Source organism: Anas acuta, chromosome Z (genome assembly GCF_963932015.1).
Source record: "Anas acuta chromosome Z, bAnaAcu1.1, whole genome shotgun sequence".
In the NCBI taxonomy this organism is placed as follows: Eukaryota; Metazoa; Chordata; class Aves; order Anseriformes; family Anatidae; genus Anas; species Anas acuta.
Genome location: NC_089017.1, coordinates 56,964,154 through 56,986,753, shown reverse-complemented (window position 1 = coordinate 56,986,753; position 22,600 = coordinate 56,964,154). Strand labels below are relative to the sequence as shown.

Here is a 22,600-nt window from a genome sequence, read left to right as displayed (position 1 = left end):
CCAGATAAAGAATGCACTTTTGAAGAGAATTTTCCAATCTCCTCCTTGTCTGTTGCTTCATGTTATGGAGCATGCTCAGACCCCAAAAACTATTTTCCTTTTGAATGACACTGGAGATGTAAATGCTCCCCGTGGACTTCCCTAATGCACTCCAACCACTAATGACACTCAGCTCTGAGGACCAGACTAGCACTTGTTTGAAACAACCTCATCCCACCTCCCAAACATGGCAGAGTGCTGACATCAGGCTTGTAGCATTAACCTTTTCAGTCTGCAGGGCAGCTCCTACCAGGCTATGCTACTTAGGAGTGTAGACACAACTGAAGTGTAACATGACAAGAAACGACTGCAACTCTGATGGTGTAACTACATTGCTGAGAACCTTTGCCTTGACCTTAAGCTATTTTCTATTGCTCTTGAAAGAACTCAGATATTTTAAAAACCCACTCATTAGCAGAGCTTCCTTACAGAAGGAAAAGTCATCTTTGCAGCTACCTAGTTTGCAATTGCAGTGAAGGATGGAAAGGTCACAGGAAATTAACATTAATAGCTGGAACAACTCAAAGCACTGTTTTGCCCAAATCACAAGGGGAGAGGGAGGAAGGACAGGATAAATCGACCATGAATACGTTTAGACTAGAGATCAGAACAACGCCCCATAACGGCATCAGAAGTTGAAAGCATCCCAGAGGCTGCTGCTATTACTTATTCTAACCAGTTCAAAGATGGAGCTTGATCATATTTTGAAAGGGATTATATGACATACCTGACTGTGAATACAGTAAATTAGACCCTGCGGCCCAGTAAATCTGTTTTGTTCTAATTTTCTCCCAGGTTCCTCAGACAAAGATGTACTGTGAGCAAGAGATAGTGTGATTATCCGCAGAGATGAGGACTTGTTACCACACAGATCCTGTGTTACCACTGCCTTAGTAGATGAGGATCAGCACAGTTCCTTCCCTTCAAACAATCCCTTGGAACCTGAAAGAGAGGGCAGGACAAGGCAGCATAAACAAACCAGCATAAGTGAACCAATAGCCACTGCTGTTTTGTATGTCACTGCCTCCCTTCCCCAAGGATTATTAACACCATAGTGGATGCACATGTAAAGCTCCTGTAAGAAGCTTTATGGAAGACTTGCTATCAAAATCAGGGTATTTTAACTACACTTATATACAGGAGATTACATAGGTATCAAACTTGCAAGAGCTTAGGTAAAAACACTCTTAGTGAACATGGAAACAAACAAACAAAAAAAAAAAACACCTGCTTTGTTAGTGTATAGAGATGCACATAATTTTCAATGGCAAAGGATTACAAAGGTAATTAGAAATTCAAGTTTTTATTCAAAGAGCTGAAAATGCTTCACAAAAAGGAAAGTCTACATTATTTCCATGTTTTAATGCAGACACAAGATGAGGAGCGCATTCCTTCACCCTCATTAAAGAGGAGTAACCTTCTGTGCAGATGGCAGTGCTGTTTCCCTGGGGTACAGAGAGCCTGTACAGAGAGCACTGACCTGTCCAAAGTCACAAAGTGAACTGGTGCAGTCAAGAACCTCATCGTCATCCTCAAGTAGCACAGCTTCCCATATGCTTTTTGCTTCCCTGCAGCTGGTTCCTTTTTATTATATCTCTTATTAACTGCCACCAAGTCTTTATCACAGGTTTTTCTTTAGCAAGGTCTGATATTCAGCTCAGCCAGCTCTCCATAGGAAGTAGCTCCCTGTGCTGCTAAGGGGAACACGTGGTGAAGCTGCACCATCATTAAGCATAACAAAAAATGAAAGGCTTCAGGCTTATGATCACTGGGAAAAGAAGGTTTGACACAGCAGAATAGAGGCTCCTGAATATACATCCTTAAAATACATTTAAGATCATCCTGTACCATTCTGTCATCTTTGTTCTGCAAACTCCAGCCATAAAAGAGACTTGGACTCATCCTGAAATATAAGTTTCTTTTACTTTAATTTCCTCAAGGACATTGCTCTCTTTTTCAAGACAAGGCACATTCTTAAAGTTAGAAAAAAAAAAAAAAAAAAAAAAAAAAAGGTTATATCAACATTACATGAAGGTGAAAAGAATTTGTATAAATGTATATCATATTTTGATTCCAGGCACTTTGACAAAGAATCTGTTACTGACATGGCCATTGCAAAAGAAAAGAAAAGAAAAGAAAAGAGAAAGTGAAATAGGAAGGCAAAAAAAAAAAAAAAATAGATCCTATCCACTCTTCAGACTTGAACAAGAGAAATTTTAATCAACACTAGTTTCTGCTCATGGTACTATTCATTTAATTAAAGCCATCTTACAGATTGGATGAACTGCATGAGGATGAACTGCATATTGATCATTCATACTTGAAAATCACTAGGGAGGGTAAGCTGCAAACAAAACTCAAAGGAAACTTCATCTTATGGTCTGACACCATAAGTCCAGAAGTAAAACAGGTGGCTTTAGTTTGTAGATGGTCTCAGATTCTATTACGCTATACTCACATCACTTAGGAGAGCCACAGAGGCAATCCTTTCTTCTGTCAGGGAAAGCACATGAATTTCCACATTAATGATGAGAACACAAACAATCACTATATTTCAATTTGACATAAAGTATTTGAAGAACATAGCTATAGGGAGTAGATAAAACTTCCCAGTTGTATTCAGATTTGTCATTATGAAGAAAACTATCAAAAACAATCTCAGACCCACCATTTGGACAATAATTTTAAGAAAACTGTCCCTCCAATGGCCTTTCCTCAAAGAAAACTTTGCAAAGGCCAGTGCAGTTGTTCCTTCCTCCTTCTGTGCAATTAAAACTTTTATAAAATAAGGGTTTCTTTTAACGGTGGTACTATAAAAGAACATAAATGTCTTGTCAGGTCTGAGGTTTTTGTTGTTGTTGTTTTTGTTGTTTTTTTGTTTGTTTGTTTTTTTGTTATCTTCAACAGTGGTGCACCCTACATGCCAAGACCTAAAGTCAAAAGCTTTGCCAAGTCACTCAGTGAAGTTTCAGTTATTTTTCCCCTACATGTGTCTTTTCCACTCCTTCAAATTGTTTGTCTTCCAACTGCACCTCATCTATACCTCAACATTAAGTATCATAGGTATCGTTCAACTTTTCTGCCAAGTCTGACACTCCATTCAGCCAACATGTTAGATCAAATAGTGTCCTGAGCCTACAGGAAAGCCTGTGTTGTACTTTGCCACCGCTGAGCACAACAAAAAAGTTAAAGGCCATCACAGCTACAACAGAATGTTTTGGCAGCAGGAGTGCTGGAAACCAAATAAGTAATTGAGCGAGAGAAAAAAAAAAAAAAAAAAAAAAGAAGTACGTGCAGAGAGAGATGTTCAAAATTCAGCAAGCAGGTGTGAAAACTAGGAAACTAGGAACAAACGGAACATGAAGATCCTTCACTGGACAAAAAGCATAGGGAATCATTCCTCCTGAGGCCACTGAAAGCTTTGTCACTGAAATAAGGGGAATCTGAAGTTTCATACCCAGAGGCTTAGTATTCCTCTCAATAGTACCTGTTTTTACAGTAATGTGATTTCCTCAGCAGAGCAAAGATCAGTGTTTGTCTGAGCCAGCAGCAGCAAGAGTGTCTCTGGAGAAAGTGAAATACTACATTAGTGTATCAGAAAAAAAATGTTGAAAGTACATGGAAGAGGCAGGTGTTTACTCTTCCCCCATAATTTTAGTTTATATCAACTGTAGCACTTAGTGGTTATTTATGTCCAGCAGTGAGCCAACACGTCAGTTTGGGGACCAGTTAGCACACTTTAAAGGCTTTAAAGGACTGCCAAAGACTGCAATAGCAGAAGTACGTTGGTTCTCAGCTCACCTCTAATCAGCAGCACTGGGAGAAGTCATCATTTCCCTACTACAAGAAACACCTACCAAGTCTTTTCTGTATCAAATACTAGTTTTTGAATTCTGGATGAAGTTTAAAAATCCAGAGAAAAATCATAGTATTTAAAGACTTCTATCTTCTTGGCTCTTTTCAGGTTTAAGGGTCTCTACTACAATAAAAAATATAACCACTGACTCACATTCAAGCAGCAGAATGACTTCAGTGTCCCCACCACTGCCTACAAGCTACAAGACTTAAAAACAAGTTATATTTTGATGAGATGTCTGCTACACAGAAAGAGGAACCTGCAGACTGATTGCAGACACAAGCAGTAATCAGAGAGCGCACCAGTGTAATTACTTGAGGAAGAATTTCTAAAATTATTTACTTATACCTCATTTTGTTATGTAGTTGATACAGCAATATCTCTACCTGCCAGTAGTGATACAGATCTTCAACACCTGCTGTACAATGACCCATGAATGAGGTGGGTTGCAGCTGCACAGCTGGTCTGCTGCAAGTTTTACAACCAGGTTATTACCACAGAGACCTCCACCACAAGCAGTTTGGATCCACTAGCTGTGCTGTGAACCAGAAGGACTCAGAAGCATTGCACACTTGGCTGTAGCATTATATTCATTAGTAGTCCCCTCACTAAACTAGCTGCATGGCTCCAGACATTCAGCCTTTAATTTTCTCCCACCCAATGCCCTCGTCTGGAGACAGCACCTAGTGCTGCTCCTGGCCTGCACACAGGATGCTCTCCTCCACTGCCTGAGCCCAGAGAAGGCTGCCATGACCTCAAAAACTTCACCATCAACTGTTCAGCCAGTGTTGTGGTTGATTTACCCAGCTGGGCAGCCAAGCTCCACCACAACCACCCTTTCATTCTCCCTCCTCAAAGGGAAAGAGGGAGAAAATACAATGAAAACTCAAGGGTTGAGACGAGGACAGGGAGATCGCTCAGCATTTATCATCACAGGCAAAACAGACCCAGTGTGAGGAGATTAGTAAAATTTATTGCCTATTACTAGCAAGCTAGAGCAACAAGAAACAAAGGAAATAAGCTAAAGACGCCTTTCACCCATCCACCCTCTTCTACCTCCTCCTGCTGAGCAGTGCAGGGGAACAGGGAATGGGAGCTGCAGTCAGTCCCTGGCACTTCATCTCTGCTGCTCCCTCACAGTCCCTCTCTGCCCCTGCTCCACATGGGGTCCCTCCCAGGGATGCCGTCCTTCCTGAACTGATCTTGCATGGGTTTCCCACAGGCAGCAGCTCTTCAAGCACTGCTCCCACACAGCTCCATCCCACGGGGTCCATCCATTCCCCAGGAGCAAACTGCTCCAGCACGGGTCCCCCACAGGTGGGGGCAGCTCCCCCCAGACCCCCTGCTCCTGCGTGGGCTCCTCTCCACGGGCTGCAGCTCCGGCCCGGGGCCTGCTCCTGCGGGGGCTCTCCATGGGCCGCAGCCTCCTCCAGGCCACATCCACCTGCTCCACCGGGGGCTCCTCCACCCATGGGGGGGCTGCAGCGTGGAGATCTGCTCCATGGGGGACCCATGGGCTGCAGGGGGACAGCCTGCTCCACCAGGGGCCTCTCCCTGCACAGCCCGCAGGGGAACTGCTGCTGCCTGCCTGCCTGCAGCACCTCCTGCCCTCCTGCTGCACTCACCTGGGGGGCTGCAGGGCTGCTTCTCACCCTCCAAGCTGCTGTCGGACTGCATTTTTTTCCCCTTTCTTAAATCCTCTCACACAGAGGTGCAAACAACAAGGCTTATTGGCTCAGCTCTGGCCAGCAGTAAGTCCCTTTGGAGCCAGGTGAAACTGGCCCTTACCTATCACAGGGCAGCTGCTGGATTCTTCTCAGAAAAGCCACCCCTGAATTTCCCCTCTACCAAGCCCTTGCTGTGTGAACCCAACACAGGTGTGCAGCACAGCTGAGTGCTGAATCTGATCCTCCTTTGGATGTTCCTTGATAGTGGGGGTCAGTTTTAGTATGTACTAAAACTAGGGGAAAATGAACCTAAGTTCTATATTATGGATTTCTCTGGTGAATGCAATCTATAGTTGCAAGTATTTATCTGACAACTTATTTGCACAGCATATTCAGCCTTTTTTTTTTTTTTTCCTAATGTTTAGAGCTGTATTATTTCTAACTGAAAGGACAGTTTATAACTTTCAACAGCCACTGCCTAAATTACATGATTTCAGGTGTAGAGACATGGAAGCACCTGTGGCTCTCAATAAAATAATATCATTCATTTATATTTGCAACAGTTGTAGAGTAAAACATTTAGCACTGACATGGGGCTCTCTGCCAGCTGCATTCCAAATGTCTTACACAGGAAGGGAAACATGAACGAATGAGGAGGAATGAGGCAGGGCAGAATTCCCACACATGACCAGACAGGGTGCGGGTGCCCCAGCGCTGGCAGGGGACTGCAGGGCTGCAGCATGTGGTAAGGCTATGGCAACCCCAGACAGTGGTGCCAGACATGGCTCCAGCGGCCTCACCTCAGGGCACAGCTGGCCCCACAGATGAGATGAAACCAGGACACAGTGCCTCAGGGAAACGGGTTTAAGAAAGGGGAAAAATACCAGAGGACAGGAAAAGTGCAAAACAGCAGTGTGAACAGCAAGGTTGAATAAGAGGATGTGGAGGAGGTGCACCACGGCAAAAAAGATGTTCACACTGCAGTCCATGCTGGAGTTGATCATGAAGGACAGCATCCCATGGGAGGGACCCCACGCAGGAGCAGGGGAAGACCAGGAGGAGGAAGGAGCAGCGGAGTGGAGCTGTGGTGGACTGACCATGCCCCATGCCTCGCTCAGGGAGGGGTCAGGTGGAGGTGGAGGAGCTGGGACAAAGGAGTAAAACTGAACCTGGAAAAGAGAAGTGGAAGAGGGGTTGTTTTAATTTTTGTCTTTGTTTCTACCCATCTAAATCTACTTTAATAGAAAATAAATCAGCTTTCCACAAGAAGAGTTTTTTTTTTTTTTTTTTTTTTTTTTTTTCTCCAAGACGGTAACTGGCAGGTGATCTCCCAGTCTTTATCTCGACCCAAGAGTTTTCTCAAACTGTTTTTTCCTACAGCCCTCTGGGGGAGTGGTAAGAGAGCAGCAAACTGGCTGGTTGCCAGGGCTGTCCCCCCACCACAAGGACTTACTGAAGGGCACACAGCAATTCGCTGTAGCAAAGCCAAGAACAAAACACAGCCCTTCTGCTTCCCAGTCCAGTGGATCTTACTGTTCACATGCTCTCTAACCTCTCCCTGGATACAGCTGCAGAAGGACAACCCAATTCATACAGATTTGCACAGGAAACATCAGCCAGGTACAGACAGGGTGCAGTAGCCAACACGAGCCCTGACGCTGAGACTAATCCATGAGCTTGGGCAGTCCAACAAACTTCAAAGGAAGCACTGCATTGGCACAGTGTGGCTAGGGCTTAAGAGGCCTTACAGTTGATTTCAGTAAGTGTTTTTGGCACACAAGGCACATCAGAAACATTTCATACAACTAGCATCTGCAGAGTGTCAAGAAGTCATGTCAGAATAATGTTACGTTATTTTTGCACACAGATTTATCACCTGCAGTCCATTCTAAAGGCCTAGCTGTTGTACAAGGCAAATGTTACAGAAGAAAGTACAGAAAAAGCAAAAAGACTTTTACAAAAATTTTACTAAAATTTCTACATGCTTTCTAAGCAGCCACCATGCACTCACCTCTGATGTGAGATACAGAATTTTTTAACTTTTATGACATATAGGTAAAAACAGTCTCTCAGAGTGCATTTTAATCTAACCAGAATGAAATCTCACTATTATATCTACAGCATGTAGAAATGGACTCTTTTCTAATTCAGTACACTAAAAAAAAAAAAAAAAAAAAAGTCACCATATGAACACTGGGTCTCCAAAAAATGACTAAGTAGCTCATTGGCATGGACAAGCACTCCAGTCTAAAGACATTTTATGGCTTTTTGATCTGTATAAGCTATCCACTAGGACAGAACACAGATGAATCTACTGCAGCACATGGTTACAAATGGCCACAGACCACAGGAATTGCCTATCATTTTCTACATTTTTCTGTGAGCAGAGGAAGAGCCAGTGTTTTTTTCTAAGCAACTTATGAGGCTTTTATTCCAAATTTCCAATAAATTCAAGATGAAGTTTGGTGGAATATATGTCTTGTGCCTTGTTGTTAGGGCACAACTGATTAAATAAATTTTCAATGTGTGCAAGTGGTAGCAATTTACCCCATGGTGGAAGATGAGATAAAATGTTCATGGACTGAAGCTGCATGTTTTCAAGATGAAGCCAATATGATTAATTGTTCAGTACTTTTGCTTCATGCATCTGTGGCTATATTCCAGCACTTTCTAGGCTGCTGACAAAAACAGTATGATGTGCTGCAGCAGTAGTAATACTTGAGGAAAGAATAAAAGTTTTTGCAAGTTTTCCTCCTTGCTCCCATCCCCCTCCAAAAAAAAAAAAAAAAAAAAAAAAAAAAAGAGAAAAAAAAAAGAGTTATTTACATAAACATCACTAATAATGCAAGATTATTACGAAGAATATTCTTGATCAGGTATTCTTGATCAGGTTAACATCAGGACATCAGGAAAATATACTGTTCTTCGTACCACACTATACCATGCCAATGAAAATTAAAACAATTTACCGATGAAAAGTAAAACACAAATATATTTCTGTGGATGTACACTGTAACATAATCAGGGATGTGATCTCTTTCAAACTAAGTATTTTAAGATGCATTTTCAGCAGGCTAACACAAGTGTAATGTTACAGGTTATTGTTTGAATCTTCTGGTAATAGAATATCTTTGATTTTATAACAATGTATAAAGTCTGTGAATTAGAAAAAGCCACAGAAAAGTAGCAACAGGATGAAATGAAGTTTGGTCATAATAATTTGTGCTGAGTCTACAAGACAGAGTACACAGCCAAGAATTTGAGAAGAGAACAATATTGAAGTATATTCTAGTGATCTGGAAAAGATATAAGATCAATACTGATAACATTTATACAGTTTAATGAGGAGCATGGTAAAGGCGTAAGAAAAGGCAAAGACACTGAACTTTTAAAGTAATCCAATAATTATAGTCACATGTGATTTTGAATTTAAAAAAATAATATTCATTGTGTGAATGCCTCAAGCAAGACAATGCATGTCGCTGTGTCTATTTTATCTCTAACAGTTCCTAAATAGGTGATGCATCATTTGTGTTCTTCATAAGTAAAATTTAGAGGAGGAAAAGAGCTTTTAAAGTTCCTTACTTTGGTAGTTTGAGTAAGACATAAACTGCATGTGATAATACAAGACAAATACAAGACAATACAAGACAACATTTTCCATCTGCCACTTGTATTCCATCAGATTATACTGCAAATTTAGAGGTGACACTATGCCCCAGTGCAGCTATAATATAAGTGTATTCTGTTCATTATTTGGAAGTTAAGCAATAAATTTCTAACATTTGAGAGGTGCTCTCAATCCAGCCAGGTTCCAAGCCAGCTGTTTTATTTATACTGGAAAGCACCCCACAATCTAGGTAGCGCTGCTCACCTCAGTGAAACACAGATTTGGAAAAAAAAAGGCACATTCTTAAGTAAAGCACATGTCAATTAAATGAACATCAGCTAACTGAGGAGCTGAGTAAACTTAAAGAATAAGGGATTGCATGATACTAAAAGAGGCTAAAGAAGGAGATAAATAAGAACTATATAATCCACTTCTCCCTTCTTTGAGTGTTCACCTGAAACGACATCCCAGCTGTTAAATGCACCTAACTGGCATGCAAACTACATTTACCAAAGAACAAAATCATCTCTCAGCTTACCTGTTTATCCTACTGTCAGCTCAGAGGGGTCCTGTACAGGTACCTTGTCTTTCAGCTTTGGGATCAGCAAGACTGTCCCTTAAAGGCTCTTGTTCCTAGGACATGGTTGACTAATCATAGGCTGCAAGCTCTTCTACCACAGTCTCCCAGCTTGCCCATTTGCGTGTCACTTCAAGAGTTCCCTGTGGGAGTGAGTATGAGAGGGGCAAAATCTGTAGATTTACTTCACTCACTCACCATTTCCAGCTAAAACATTCTGTCACTTTAAGCTGCACACCCTTAAGGCTGATAAAGCAGAAGATGAAGAAAAAAAAAAGAAAAAAAAAAAAAAAAGATCATTTGCACAAACAAAAAACACACAGGAACTTCTGTGCATATAGGAGGGAGATCTGACTGGAAAACAGCTTATTGAAGCGGAGAGAACTGGCTATAGAAACATTTGCATGACTAACAGCCTGGATACCATTCCTTTTGATATGTGTTCTTTGTCCTGCCCTGTGCAAGAAGGGACACCTGGGTGCGAAAATAATACATGGCTAGTTGTATTTATACCCACAAGATGTGTCAAATATATCTATTTGACTTCTAAACCAGCTCCAAAATTCATCATTTCTAGGTATAGTTCTGCTGTACTCTCTGCTTCAGTATTTAAAGATTACTCTTGTAATCTTTGTACTTTATAAAACATCATGAGTTTTTAATAACTTCAGTTTTACAAAAGACCAGATAATTTAAATACTTTAGACTTTTACACTTGGTGTCACTTTCATTGGAGAAAGGTCAACTAGAACATCATATTGAGAGAATATCAATTTTATTTTGTAAGGGACAGGTTTTATCATTCCATGCCACCCTTTTCTTGTTAAGTGTTCTCACTGATTTTAGTAGAGATGCTTAATCCATCAAAATCCTCAGAAGACAAGCAGTGTGTGTTATGCAGCATCTGGCCTTACGTACTTTTTGAAAGCTAAAGGAAAATGTTGGCTTGAGATCAACAGTCCGGTCTGCCATTTATTCCACATTCAGCAAATCAAGCAGAAACACAACCTTCCACTTATCAGCTATACCTGAAAACTTGGCCGAATGGACAAGGAAAAGAAAGTACCCTCCCCATTACCACTCTCTATCTCTCTCTCTCTCTCTCTCTCCCTTCCCCACCCTCCTTTTTTCTTTAAACTACTTTGGACAAAGTCCTTATTGCCAAATCCTGCCAGTGTTGAGTAACATAGTCATTACACTGAGATTGCTCTTGCATTTCAAATTAAGACACCAATCAACATCTTGGTGGAATCAAGGTTAACAGACCAGTCCTTAAAGACCCTGTATTCAGTAATTCACACAGGCTTTTTCACTTTTAATGATCATAGGTTTTATTTCCCACATTAACTCGTAGATTCATTTTTTCCTTGACTCCACTCAGTTTTCTGTATATTTTTAGAACAACAAATTGTGTTTCATCTCTGGGCATACAGCCTTTCCATAATGAGAATCAATCACTGAAGATCATTCTCATCTAACTTTTCATGTAGGTTTACTTTTTTCTTAATTGCATCCAATTACTGTCCTTTGAAAGTGTGTTGGACATTCAGAACATGCTCAATTTCATGTCTCAGCACACGTCTTTAATACCAAGTAGGAAAATGGTCTGCTGCTTTTAAACAATTAATAGCTTGACATAATTTGAAGGGAGATGGATATCACAGGTGGTTGTTCATGCTGAAAGTGCGAGTAGCAAGGAATGAATAACATCTTATGATGCAGCCTAAACATTTCTATGTTGCAACGAAAACATAGTTTGGAGTAGGTATTAGAATTAAGTAAATCTCCAGGTACAAATATTGAAAAAGAACAGCTTGCTATTTTTTAGTCCAGAACATCTAGTTCTGACAGGGATGAAAAGAATATGATACAAAAAAATGTTAGGGAGAGGATACTCTGTGTAAATTGACTTATGTAAAATCATTAGTTACCTAGGTTATATCTAGCATGCTAGGCATGGACAAAAACATGTAAGAACAAAGTAATGTAATGAACAACTTGATGAATCCCAAATACTTTTAGAGAGAATAAAATGCATGCACCAACTTCCTTGAAATCACAATGCATGGTTGTTTACACGGTTTACCATCTCTTTTAGGTGCTTCCAACTTCACAGTTCTTTCTAGGCAAAAGAGCTTAATTTCTAAATATTTCTTAAGTAGCATTTTGCTTATTCATTTTATATGATGAGTGTTGCACAGAAGACAAAGCAAAATAACTGAAACTAAAGTGGTACCTCACAGGACTAATTACTGTACTAAAGAGAATTTGATAAAGATTGTAACAAAAATGGTCAGAGAAAGGAACAGATGGTTTGAATCACTGCCTGGTTTTCTACACAAAATCAACACATTCAGGGAGAATTCCTGAGATGGCCTAAAATGCCCATCTATATGAAGTCAACAATGTACACAATTAGAAAGCAGCTCCCGTTACAAAATTCAAGCACTTTCCTTCAGATTGCATTTGTTTCTTCCTGTTCATCCCCCCTGTAGACTTAGACAGCCACCATTCTCTGCGTGACACCTCTTTCACTTTAGACTATGCTGCTGAAACATGTTGTTTCAACTGCTGTCCTTCTGATGCACAGTGGTTGTTTTTTTTTTTTCTTTAAAAAGAAGCACATCCTACAGCTGGACACAGCCCTCCATCTGGAACTGCAGCAGCCCCAGACAGAGCAGCATTGATATTTTTCCTTCTTTCTCAGAGAATAACCACAGAAGAGTGTTTGCCTCCTTAACTCTGGTATCGTTTAATTGACTTGAATGCTTTTTTGCCTTACGAACATTCTCTGAAATCACTGAAATCAAGCCTTTTCACTTTGATACCAAACCGTGACAACCACTCAAGGAATAGTCAGTTTCTAATCCATTGTAACTGGAAAATATTTCATTATATGACTGTAAATAATGTCTCATAGAGCACTCTCAGACTGTGCACAAAGGCAAGATAAGTCACACCCTGCTTCACCTTCTTCCTCAGTAAGCCATTTGATATAACAAGGAACAAAACTGTATTAGCCTATTAGATATTAAATACATCTGTTGGGCTATGGACTTTTTAAATTGGTTTATTTATTTATCTCATTATTTACATTCTAGGTGCTTATAAACAATACTAACTTCTAATCAGAATCTTTTCAAGGGTCAGGGTTAGACTGATAAGCCAACACTTCAATAAATGCCTCTCCTTAAAAGGCTAAATGTCATCATGAAAAATGATTAGGCAATTTGGGCACCTAATACATGCAGTTACCTAAGTTGTGAAAGAAAAAAATACCTCCCACAGTTAGTGAGTATACCTTCCATTGCCTTTCATGAACAGAGAAAAAGAAACACTGCAGGATCACAGCTTTCATTGGTGGCTGGTTGTGGTGGTTTTACCCTGCTGGGCAGCTGAATTCCACCACAACCACTCCTCTCTCACTCCCCCTCCTCAGAAGAAGAGGGAAAGAAGACAGTATGCCGGGGGGGGAAATGTAAAATAAAATAAAAATAAAAAGTTGTGATAAGGATAAGGATAATTTCATTAAAGGCAAAAGGAAGAGGAGAAAAAAAAAAAAAAAAGCTACACAGAAGCACAGTGTTCAGCCAAGTCCGGAGAAGCAGGGCCTCAATACTCATAGTGATTGTTTGAGAGGACAGACATCTTCATAGGTACCCCATACTGCCCTACTTACCCTTCCCCATTTTTTTTTTGCTGAGTGTGACACCATATTGCATGGAATATCCCTTTGGTTGGTTTAGGCTATCTGCCCTGGGGAAGCTCCCTCCCCACCTCTTGCTCACCCCCGAGAAAACTGACTTTGGGGAGGTTTGGAGAGCGTCTTGATGCTGCGCCAGAACTGCTCTGCAGAACTGCTCCACAATAGACAAAACACTGCTGTGATACCAATGCTGTTCTAGCTACAAGTGCAGAGCATAACACTGTATGGGCAGGGAAAGATAACTCCACCCCATCCATACCCAGTACAACATCCACCGCATTCCATAACATTTACTGGAGGGTAGGAAGGCCCTGCAGAGTCACCTGGACAGGATGGGTCAATGGGCAGAGGGCAATGGGATCAGGTTCAACATGACTAAGTGCCAGGTCCTGCACTTTGGCCACAACAACTCCATGCAATGCTACAGGCTTGGGGCAGAGTGGCTGGAAAGCTGTGCAGAGGAAAAGGATCTGGGGACGTTGGTTGACACTCACCTGAACATGAGCCAGCAGTGTGCCCAGGTGGCCCAGAAGGCCAATGGCATCCTGGCTTCTATCAGGAATAGTGTAGCCAGCAGGACCAGGGAGGTGATCATCCCCTTGTGTTCTGCTCTGGTGAGGCTGCAGCTTGAGTACTGTGTTCACCTTTGGGCCCTTCAGTACAAGAAGGAGATCAAAGCCCTGGAGTGTGTCCAGAGAAGGGCTATGAAGCTGGTGAAGGGCCTGGAGCACAAGTCCTGTGAGGAACAGCTGAGGGAACTGGGGTTGTTTAGTCTGGAGAAGAGGAGGCTCAGGGAGACCTTATTGCTCTCTGTAACTGCCTGAAAGGAAGGTGTGGGGAGCTGGGGATGGCCTCTTCTCACAGGTGACTAGTGATAGAACTAGAAGGAATGGCCTCAAGTTGTGTCAGGGTAGGTTTAGGTTGGAAATTGGGAGACATTTCTTCTCAGAAATTTAGGCATTGGGATGGGTTGTCTGGGGAGGTGGTGGAGTTATTCTCCCTGGGGATGTTTAAGGAAAGGCTGGACCTGGTGCTTAAGGACATGGTTTAATGGGTGACATTGGTGGTAGGGAGATGGTTGGACCAGATGATCTTGGAGATCTTTTCCAACCTTAATGATTCTATGTGTCACACTCACATTCTACATACTTTTGTACATAGGTATTCACATCGTCACAATTCTCTATCCTTTAACAGATACATATATAGGTATTTCTTTACATTCTATTGGCCTCTCCCTAAAGGTTCATAAGAACTGCAGATGATTTGGGCTTCATCTACCAAAGTGGCCACTCAGGACAGGCAGAGTAGGACTTTTGGACATCAGTACCAGCTTAGCTTGAGTCGTTGCTGCAACTTGCCAGTTTCCTTGTGAAGTTGACAGGTCATTGGTTCTGCAGTGTCTTCCTAGAACACATAACTTAGATTAAAGATTAGTTTTCTCTCAAGGTTATATCTCTTTGATACACACACCTGATATCCCCATAGTTGGCATGTCCCACTCAGTCCTTTAGCAAAGACAATCCCATGAGTGGGCTTGCCTTTTCCTGAGGCAGGTGCAACCCACACTCTCTTCCCCATCCACTTCCCTACATGCACTACAGGGACTGTGGCTCCCCTCACAGTGTGTAGGGGGTTTGTTTCAGTAGGACAAGCACGGTTGTTGGATATTCTGGTGCTAACTAGCCAAGTGGTTTCTGGTAGGTTCACATCCCAGCTTTTCCATGTCCAGCACCCAATGCTCATAACATAGTCTTTAACAGTCCATTATACCTCTCAACCTTTCTGTATGCTTGTAGGCAGTAGGGGAGGTGATACACCCATTCAGTGCCATGCTTCTTGGCCCAGGAGATTATTTCAGGCTATTTCAGACAAGGTTATTACAGAAGTGATTCCCATTGTCTGACTCAATTCTCTTAATTCTAAATAGTTCCTCTTTCAAGTCACTTGATATAGAGGGCTAACAAGATGACTATATAGCCTGGAACACTGGTACTTCATACTTGGTAGGTAATATAGGTAGCTAATTTAATAATCATCCACTTATGCATCTGACATAACATGAGCCATTATGCATTAAAAAGCTTACTAAATCCTTAAAAACAACACAACAACAAAAAACCTCATCCTTACCTGTATATAAAAATATGCACATGTAAGATAGCTAAACAGAAGATACCAAGCTGATGAATTATGGTTTTCCTCTGGATACAGAATACTTAATATCAGACAGAGCAGTTGGTCCTGTAACAAACCCATTCATCAAACAAAAAATCCATTGTACTCTAATTTTCTTTCCTCTATTCATTGTGCCTTTCATCCCAATGAATTTTTTTATCCCAACTTAAAAGTCTCCAGGAGCAAGTTCAGTAATGATTAATACCCTGTACATCTACATGAAATATACAGCTTAAATTATAGTGCAGACTTTTGTCTAGTGCATATATAAAACAGCACTGAACCCCAGGTTAGTTCTCTCACCCTTAGTAATAACCCAATCCCTACCAGGGATAAATGACTGAATAAATCAGCACTCCCCAAAAATCTAAATCAATATTTTCCTCTTAGGCAGTAAATCAGCTTCTATATGGGTTGTTGGCAATTCCCTACAGAATATGAGACTGGGATACATGGTTCCACAATTATTTTCTCAGCAAAGAAAACCAAACTATATTGAAGTATGGACTGAGGAGAATACTACTTCAATTTCTAATGTAGTCAATCATTTACTCTATCATTAAGCTAACTTAATGTGTACTATTTTTGCAACCTTTTTAGCTTCTTTCCTTGATAAACATAATCAATAGGCTATAATGAAGTGATACATTTGCACTGACAGTTTAGTTGAAATATGAGGCGTTTCCATCATGGTGATTTATTTTTATTTACTTAAAAAAAAAAAAAAAAAAGTTAACTTTTGAAAAAGTGGAAGTTTATATTATTGCAATTTGGCAAGGTTTATGATTATCATCATTTCATTTCAGCCTTATTCAATCAGAACACATTTGCTGCTGAACATTCAAGGCAAGAACTGATCAGTATCACAGGTCAACTGTAAAGAAAAATTTGTTACAGCTTTGCAACACCTCTGAAATTGTCATCTCTTCAACAAGTGAAAAAGGAAAATTTTCTCATTTCAGTATACTTAGCCATTTCACAAAAATGTTCTGCTAGCTCTTATGTTGTAAAACATTGCCTAAGAACAACTATAGATATTCTTTACACTGTTAATGAGTTTCAATACAAAACATACTTTGATCATTTTCCTTCTTCCTTTACATATCTGGAGTACCTTAGATGGTTTCACTTAGTTAATATTTACTTACAATATAGGTCTTCACATTTGTAATTAACTTACAGTTTCCATCTCCATATAGTTACACAGAAATGAGAAGTCAAATAGTTCCTCTGTAAATGGTTGGTAACAAAAAGATATTCGTGACATAATCGAAGGAAAGACAACTGTTTGGTAAGAATACGCCAACAAGTAAAATGCAAGCTACTAAATAATAATAAAACATCTGATTTAAAGGTAAAACAAATGAAAGTGAAATAAGCTTAAACACAAATGCAAAGCAGCAAAGTAGAAAAGGAAGCACTAAAGAAAATTCAGAGCAATGCAGAAATCTGCCTCTCCTGAAGACTGAGATGAAGGAAAAAAATAAAATGTACACAACATAGCAACAGAGAATGGTATAAAAACAGATTAGCTGGCCAATAGTTAGGTTAACAGTAGTTAATATTAGCAAAACTTGGGACTCTTTTAAGACAGCAAGACCAGTGAAAATCTACCCCAAAGCCAAATTCCCAGAGGTACAAATTCCCAGTCTGCTGAGAAAGTGTTTCACATGCAGCTTTTCAGAAGGATACACAGAGACCAAGCTGGAAAACATCATCAAAGATTTGAGAAGAAGATGAAAAAAGGGACAGGTTTGGAGTTTTGCTGTTACTAGTTCTCTTTTTCCAGCAGGTTCCTCATGCTGGGGGCTGTGGTGTTCCTTGAACAGGGCTGCGGCTGGTGATGCAGAGGAGCAATCAAACCCCACAGCATGCCTGGGAGGCCAGTGGGTTGGGCACCTGCAGATGAGTCAAAGCGGGCTTGCAGTTGACTGACACAAGTGAGGCAAGGCACCCCTTCCCTGAGACTCATTGGCTTGACATGGATTTTTATCCATTGAAACAGGTTGAGCACAAAGTGGAAAGCACCAACCACACAAAGGCACTGATGGGAGAGAGAGATTTGCCTGGAGACCTTTTTGTCTCATCCAGCAAACCTGAATTTGTTTTATTTTAAAAGCCACATCATTTTCATTTGTGTTTTAGTCAAATTAGTGATAGAAATTGAAAGCCTTCCTGTGTCTGGCACACCTTGCTTTAAGGAAATGATACAGGATGGGTTCAATGTTTGTCATGCTTGTGATATGAGAAATAACTGATTTGTCTTGCTCCTTGCCAGAGCTGCTCTCTGGCACTAAATTTCCTTCCAGTGAGCCCTGTCTCTCTGAGGAATGAAACCTGGGAAGGCATCCCATCCTCCCCACGCTTCCCAATAAACCACCAAACCAGCAGTCTGGACAACCTGCATTCCCAGAGCCCCTACTACTACCTTTGAACATATGTTAAAACTCCCTACTGCATAGCAAAAATCACCATGCTCCAGCTGGTGCACAGTCTCACTAAGGTCTCATTCAAAACACTTTCTCCTCCCCAGCCCCTAAATACCATTTCTTTTTAAAGGAAGAGCCCACTGCTCCATTAACTGGCAACAGCTGTGTAGACAGCATCACCAAGGCCAGTTCTGCATGGGGTAAGGTTTCTTTTTAAGACTAAAGTTTTGGCAATAAATTTATTGATGTTCAGATAGACGAGGAAGGGAATATGTGGATCAAATTGGATAAGATGAGAATGCTACCATCAGGTCCAAAAAGAGGGAAAAAATGCCCAAAATAAAGGTGGGAAAACCTATCTTGTTTCATGAACAAAGTGTTCCTGGAAGTGCCAAGCAGAAAGCATAGGCTATTCTTGACCACACTACAAATTTTAGCAATACTGGCATTGCTCATAGAAAAGAACCAAGTCCTAAGAGGACCAGTTAATTAGGAGTTTAAGTACTTGGCAGGAGGGTTACACAGCGTAGCCTGCTTTTAATCCAAAGAACTATGCATTAATTGGGAAAAATAAACCAACTTCGCATTATCTGGGGAAAGGATACAAACAGGTAGTTTTCATTAGCTAGAAACACATGTAGACTAAAAGCCAGTTTTTGTTTAGTAATAGACATTTTGATAAGCATCTGCCAACCCCTGGCTAACAACCCCTGTCCCAGTGAAGAGGAGAAGGATATGGATCGTGAATGAATCCTGTCCCCGCAATGATTCCTGTTACAGAAGTCAATCCTGAGCTGCAGAAGAGTTGTTGGCAAACATTTCCCAGTTACCCACCAGAGACTTGAATTTTGCAATATTAGAAAATTATTAAAAAGCTCATGTGAAGAGCAAGAGACAGGTTATATTCAACAAGAAAACCTCACCAACTCCCATGGTCCTTGTAGCATTAATCCAAACAGCAGAGAGCATGTTGTCTTCACAGCATGCAGAGACAAGTTCCTGGGAAAGGTTCAGCAGTACCTTCAACAGGCCTGGGAGCAGCAGCACTGCTGAGGAGCACCCGGCCCTTCTCAGCTGCAATGAAAGGTTGAGATATGAGAGGCCAGGCAACAAAAGGTGTTTCTGACACTGGAGAAGTCCCTGCGGTTTCACCTGCAGCCCCTGGAATGTTTTTGTTCTTTGCTAACCTCGGTGTTCATCAGAAAATGCTCCTGTGACACAACTACTGCAGGCAGTGGGAGTCCTGAGTACTTGGCAGTGTATCGGGCCACAAGGTGCTAGAGAAAATGCAGGAGAACTGAAGAGTGTGTGACAGAATGATGGAGACACACTCGGCAGTGGACGCCTTGCAGCTGAGTGGTTCTGGAGGTGACAGATGGCACTGATAGCCTTCAAGGGACAATCGCTGGGATGGCATAATGGAACAGTAGGACACAGCCAGGAGCAGGCTAAAATTCTCTATTAGAAATATTACTTAGTTATAGGGATGATTTTGAGAAGATACCAATGAATGTAATAAATTCATGCCAGCAGATACCCCAGTGCAGAAAGAAATTTATTTCAGACAAAAATAATACAAGGGAAAGAAAATATATACATATACTGCTGTGTCCCAAATTAACCTGTCAGGGAAAACAGTGAAGGTTTATTGATAAAGGAATTAAAACATCTCTGCTCAGCAACAGACAGAAATAAAAGCAAGCAAACAAAATGTTCAATTAAACAAATAAAGACGAAATACTGAAAATTATATCCTGTCTAGTCCAATATACAGCAATTTAATGTGACTGTCAAATCTAGCAGCACTTCTTTCAAACAGAGACATAGAGAGGAGAGTACAGTCATGCCACAGATTGCTGTAGGCACAAGTAGGCTTCATCCAGTTGGAGACATAGACACATGAGAATAGATTGAAGTAAATTGGAACTGTTCAATTAGAGAAAGAACAAGAATGGGTGTAAGAACAGTGAATGACTGGAAGAAAACAAAGCCAAGTACGCTTCATGAATCTGAAAAACAACAATTACAAAACAGATAAAAAGGAACTTTTTCCTATAACTGGGTTGAATTGTTGGACTACAGGCCACAAGACAGGAAAAGCAACATGTGGTGAGATTCAAAAAGTCATTACAATATAGCTTTATAGCTTATTATTGTAAACAAAATGGAGCAGATTTGAACCCCAGGGTTTCAAGACAACTGGTTATCCCAGTAACTATTCATTGAATAACTTCTGACATTTTTTTCCTGAGAAAGAGACAGTAGCTTCTATCAGAACAATACCAGACTGGATGGATTATTCATCTAATCCAGAAAGACAATTACCTATTTTATGTACTATGTTGTAAGCATAATCTTATTTATGTCCTGCTGTTCATTGCATGTAACTCTGGTGTTTTTCTTTTTTCTTTTCTTTTCTTTTCTTTTCTTTTCTTTTCTTTTCTTTTCTTTTCTTTTCTTTTCTTTTCTTTTCTTTTCTTTTCTTTTCTTTTCTTTTCTTTTCTTTTCTTTTCTTTTCTTTTCTTTTCTTTTCTTTTCTTTTCTTTTCTTTTCTTTTCTTTTCTTTTCTTTTCCTTTCTTTTCCTTTCTTTTCCTTTCTTTTCCTTTCTTTTCCTTTCTTTTCCTTTCTTTTCTTTTCTTTTCTTTTCTTTTCTTTTCTTTTCTTTTCTTTTCTTTTCTTTAAATTTAGGTCTGGTATGTTGAGTTATTTTGAAAAAAATCAATAGCTGATAAACACTGCTATAAAAGCAGTAACCACAAACATGTAGGGATGTAGCAAAGCCAAAGGTGCTGCAATGTTTCTGTCCGTTCCATGGCTTCAAAGCTGAAATATAACAAATTTGTCAATTAAAAAAAAATAAAAATAAAATTGTGGAAGCATGGTAACAGAAAGGAAAGGAAAGGAAAGGAAAGGAAAGGAAAGGAAAGGAAAGGAAAGGAAAGGAAAGGAAAGGAAAGGAAAGGAAAGGAAAGGAAAGGAAAGGAAAGGAAAGGAAAGGAAAGGAAAGGAAAGGAAAGGAAAGGAAAGGAAAGGAAAGGAAAGGAAAGGAAAGGAAAGGAAAGGAAAGGAAAGGAAAGGAAAGGAAAGGAAAGGAAAGGAAAGGAAAGGAAAGGAAAGGAAAGGAAAGGAAAGGAAAGGAAAGGAAAGGAAAGGAAAGGAAAGGAAAGGAAAGGAAAGGAGTGTTCTATATATGGACTATAAATGGTGAAAGCAGATGAATGGAAAAGCTACTTTCTGATCCCAGAAAACTTGAAATATTTCCCATTCTTTATCAGCAAGATGTCAACTTTTTAGGACAAAAAAAAAAAAAAGAAAGAAAACTGAAACGGGGAAAGCAATGAACAAAGTGTAAGTAAGATCAGGAGAGGTAATTGCTGGTTAATTGCAACACTTACCAGTAGTGTTGCTTTATGTGCATTCAACTCTGTCATCCACCAAGTACTTAAAGGAGGAATACTTTCACAGCTCGATTTCTCCAGACTTCTTCTGGGTCAGGTAGCTCTTGATATTGCCTATTCATCATGTCTCTGAACGTATATATTCCATTTGCATGGCAGCTCAAGATGGAAAGTCTTCAGTATCCCCAACATGTGCCCTAACTCAGGTTAGAGAGAAAATTGGTCTCAGATACTCTTTCAAATTCAGAAATACGTGGAAAATCAGGAATTTCCATGGGCTTAACTGCTGATACAAAACCTGCATATATGTCCTCAGCCTATGACTAATATCAGATATGGCTCTCATTTACCCTCTTTGTTGAACACTGTAGCCTACTACTGTAGCCAGTATTTTGTGAAACATAGATACAATCTCAGTCTTCCTTTCACACTACTTTTTGATGTTTCTTATCATAGAAGGATTGGCCAGGACAGAGTTACCCCCTGAGGTCCCACAATTCCTGTGCTTGAGGACCACTACTGTACCCCTACCTAGTCACTTGTTCATCCGTTCTCAGAGGTTTCCCAAAACAGATGCTCTCTGGCCAACCTCACCAATATATTTAGCATTTTCTCACTTCTTCACAAGTTTTCCATACCACTTTAACTGAACCCTCCTGACCACAAACCTCAGCTCATTACAACTTGCCCCATAACAGAGCAGAGATAAGCTTAATTGCTTTTGCAGCAGTCTGTACATGCAGAAGACTGTGTCCTCTCAGCTCTTGGGGTTCCTTAATCTGTTCCTCACAGCTCATGTTCACTAGAGAGGAGGTCACTGCCACAGACCTCTCCTGGCCTGGAGCTGCTCTGTGCCCTCACCAATCTGTTAACACTTACCTTTAAGTACCACACCTAAAACACCACAGGAATGCCAGGGAAAACTTGCCAATACTGTAAGGTACCGGGTGCCCCTTAGTGTAGTTTGTACATCACCTTCTGAGGGGTGTGGGGCAAGAGGGTGCTTCAGGATCTGAGTCCCAGCAATGACATTTCATAGAGATAACCACTCTGCTCGGCAGCTATGGAGGTGTCAAAAGCAAAGACAGTAAAATTGTAGTCAGATCCTTGCCTCTGAACTTTACTGGAATGAAAGTAAA

The 22,600-nt window shown here is 40.6% G+C and overlaps 1 long non-coding RNA gene across 1 annotated transcript in view; it reads right to left on the bottom strand.

Annotated features, from left to right (window-relative positions):
* The window catches only part of LOC137848165 (uncharacterized), a 143,648-nt gene that overhangs the window by 12,063 nt on the left and 108,985 nt on the right, over positions 1-22,600 (bottom strand). The window contains exons 6-13 of the long non-coding RNA XR_011091196.1: positions 21,459-22,584; positions 20,388-20,886; positions 18,986-19,136; positions 13,950-14,862; positions 9,711-9,892; positions 3,527-3,603; positions 923-981; positions 767-854 (exon numbers count right to left, since the gene is read on the bottom strand). This is a non-coding gene — a long non-coding RNA (uncharacterized lncRNA). The remainder of the gene's footprint in view (positions 1-766; positions 855-922; positions 982-3,526; positions 3,604-9,710; positions 9,893-13,949; positions 14,863-18,985; positions 19,137-20,387; positions 20,887-21,458; positions 22,585-22,600) is intronic.